This window comes from Lactuca serriola, chromosome 5 (genome assembly GCF_051521515.1).
Source record: "Lactuca serriola cultivar US96UC23 chromosome 5, Lser_US96UC23_V15, whole genome shotgun sequence".
In the NCBI taxonomy this organism is placed as follows: domain Eukaryota; kingdom Viridiplantae; phylum Streptophyta; class Magnoliopsida; order Asterales; family Asteraceae; genus Lactuca; species Lactuca serriola.
The window spans coordinates 80335833-80339626 of NC_136412.1; the positions used below are offsets into that span (position 1 = coordinate 80335833).

A 3794-nucleotide genomic window follows, 5' to 3' on the forward strand; every position below is an offset into this window, starting at 1 on the left:
CTCGTGTGTGGTTTGATGATCTCGGTTTGACAATCGTTTTTATATGCGTAAAATTTGTACGCTTTTCATCACCTATGTTTTGTACAACATTAAAAAATATTGTGATAAACTGTTTATTATCATCTGAACCAAAATTTGTAAAAAAAAAATCTATCTATTTGATATTTTAAACAGTATAAAATAGAAGGTTAGTTTGAAAATATTATTGAATGAGGTTGTATTAATAAGTTATAATATATATATATATATATATATATATATATATATATATATATATATATATATATATATATATTTGCCGTTTAACGGCTACAACATTGAAACTAGCCCCTCACGTATTTGGTCATGGTCCATCGTTCTCCCCACAACAACCAACCACGATGAAGGAGAACAGGACACCGGAATGATGTTCACCTTCATTGTGGGCAGCAGATGTATTCGTACTCGGTACTCTGAACGGCCTAACAAAAACTACACCATAGACTAAGTTTATAATATACTTGAATACCCTATTTTTTTAAATACATAAATACATGAATACAAGATTCTGCCTAAATTTCAAAGAGTAAAAAGCAAAGATGGAAAACGGTAAAAGTAGTGGGGGAATAGGTCATGTATGTGGAAAGAAATGAAGCGTAGTGAGAGTGGGCCCATAAATCTTCCATTTCTTCTAACTTCTTCCCCTTTCCGCTTCCTGTCTTGTTCTTTTCACCTTCTCTCACTCGTACATACAGATACAAAACGTTGGGCAGAAAGATAGAGAGAGAAAGAAAGAAAGAAAGAAATCCCCGTGTTTGATTGTGGGGTGTGTTTCAATACCCAAATTTGGTTCGCTAGCGACGGCGGCGCCGGTGGTGGTCCGATATAGTTTAAAATGCTTCCATGGCCATGAATTCACTTCAATCAATCATAATCTCTATCTTAATCACTCTCCATCTTCTCTCTTTGACCTCTAATTCCTCTCGTGTTCATATGAATCTTTCAAAAACCACCCCCATCCGAGTAATTACTCTTCCCTGAATCGTCAATTATGCATCGAGATCATCTGGGGTTCTAAATTGTTTACTTTTCTCAGGTTTTATTATATGAAGAGAAAACCAGACTGGGTTCAACGCCGCCGAGCTGTCACAACAAGTGCAACCTCTGCCACCCATGCATGGCGGTGCAGGTGCCGACGATGCCCGGTCACAACCGAGTTAAACCGGTGGACTACTACGATCAACCTCCGGCGTCCTCATCGGGAAACAGGTACTCGAATTACAAGCCACTCGGTTGGAAATGTAGATGTAATGGGCAATTGTATAACCCTTAGTTTTTCATTTTAATTACGAAAATACCCTGACTACTTGAGTATATATTTTCATTTGTAAGCTTTGATTTCGCATTTAATTTATGTCTATTAATCTTCTTTTTTATATATTTTGCCACTAAAATGAATTGGTGAAAAGGGTATTGAGACTTTGAGAGAAATCAGAGAATGATGTGAGTAAATCGTCCTGTGTTATCTTCCAAAGATTTTGGTGTCATGCATTTACAGCTTTTGTATGTATCAAGTGTCCGATATTATTCTATTATCATCTTATTCTTTGGGTTGAGTGTCGTCTGTAGGGATATGAAAGTGAAATGAATTTTTATATTCATTTATTTTTTTGTAGTATTGTATGATTTGTTTTATTACAATTAATCTTTTTTAGTTTTATAAATAGTGAAAAATCATTAAAAACAAAAAAACAATATATATATATATATATATATATATATATATATATATATATATATATAATTTTTCAATATTTATATAACTAAAAAGGAGTAATTATAATATAACAAATCATACAATACTACAAAAAACTAAATGAATATAAAAATTCATTTCATTTTCATATCCCTAGAGACTACACTCAAGCCAAAGAATAAGATGATAATAGAATAACATCGGACAATTGATACATACAAAAGCTGTAAATTATTTAAATATTATCTAGTTTAATTTGAGGTTTGAGAGTATTTAAACAAGATCTGTGTTATTATGAACTTTATATTTATAAATGGGTTAGATTGTAAGTTTTATTTTATATCATGGTAGGAAGAAAAGCAACCCGCGTACCTAATAAATCATTGTTTATCCCATCAAACATAATAAATCATTTTGACAAAATTGCAAGAATAGTCCTTGAGGTTATGCCGAAATTGCCAAATTGGGCCAAACAGGTTTGGATTAGGATTCATGGTCCAAAGGTTTTTATTTTCTTACCACTTTGGTTCATTTTACTTTAAACTTTTTTGTAATGACGATTTTTCCCTTGGTTTTGCTTTTTCAGTTTTATTTATTTATTTATATAGTTTAATCTTTAAAAGAAAAATAAAAATAAAAATACATCTCTCTCTCTCTCTCTCTCTCTCTCTCTCTCTCTCAACAAAAAAAAAACAGTTAACCCGGTCATTTCTCACCATCTCTTCCTCCGACGAAGAAAGGAGGCTGCCGACCACCAACTTCGCAGCCCCTCCCCACCTCCCTTCGGTCGTGTAGCACTACCAAACATGCACCCATCTCTTTACCCACTGTTATGTTGTTCTCAGCTCCGACAAATTGACCATCGCAGCTCCGACAAATCGACTTAGCCACCAAGAAATGAAAACCCAAGTCGCCAATAAACCCTAAATTCAGAGTTATGTTGTTCTCAGCTCCGACAAATTGACCATCACAGCTCCGAAAAATCGACTTAGCCACCAAGAAATGAAAACCCAAGCCACCAATAAACCCTAAATTCAGAGTTTGCAGCGGCTCAACCATTGTCTTCGTTGAGTTGCTAGGGTTTGCAGTGGCACGGAAGGGCTTCAAAGACAAAGATTGGAAAGGTATCAAAACCCCCCAAGGGTTTTCAACGTTGTGTGTTCGTCGTAACAGGTGTAGATCAGCTTCGTCCTACCAGATCTGGAACATTGTCGGATCTGTGGCTGTTTGAAGGTGAAGATCCGTTGAACACCCTATCTTACCAGATCTCCACCTCGAGCGTTGGAAGACAGCGTCGACAACTACTACATCGTCGCAGCCTTGCTCTCACTTTCACCATTTTAGGGTTTGCAAACCCTAGCTCCGTCCGACCCTTTTCATTAAAAACCCTAGCTTCGTTTGAAGAAGCTCTAATAGTCGTATCATCGTCCGTCATCACTGGAGATATCTGTTCGCCGTAGTTCATCCGGTGTATCGTCGCCGCCACTTTCTTTTGTTTTCAGATCAACAAACATTTTTGATACATTTTAACTGGTAGTAGTGGTTGTAGCCTTCTCAGTCTAGTTCTGTAGCTCGATCCGACTTTCATATGATGCAAGGGTGTTAGTGGAGGTGTCCATAGGTGTTGTTGTCGACGTTGATTAATGGTGGTGCTAGAGTTGATCAGTGGTCATGGGTGTGGCGGCGATGACCAGTGGTTTTGGAGGATTCTAGCAAAAAGATGTGAGGAATATAGGAGAGAGAGAGAGAGAGAGAGAGAGCTATTTTCTTTTTCTATTTTTTTAATATTAAACTATATAAATAAATAAATAAATAAAACAGGAAAAGCAAAAGCAAGGGCAAAATCGTCATTACAAAAAAGTTTAAAGTAAATTGGACCAAACTGCCAAGAAAATGAAAACAGTTGGACCATGAGTGCTAGTCCAAACCTGTTTGGCCTAAAGTGGCAATTTCGACCTAACCACAGAGATTATTTTTGCAATTTTGTCAATCATTTTTACTGATGTTACAAAACTTGTTAGGCGTTCTAGGCGGCCGACTAGTGCCTAGCGAATATTTG

At 36.2% G+C, this 3794-nt stretch overlaps 1 long non-coding RNA gene across 1 annotated transcript; it reads left to right on the plus strand.

Annotated features, from left to right (window-relative positions):
• Window positions 1–540: 540 nt before the first annotated feature.
• LOC145052689 (uncharacterized) lies at window positions 541–1415 on the plus strand. Its single transcript, XR_013684142.1, has 2 exons — window positions 541–1002; window positions 1076–1415. It is a non-coding gene; the product is annotated as an uncharacterized LOC145052689 (long non-coding RNA).
• Window positions 1416–3794: the final 2379 nt, after the last annotated feature.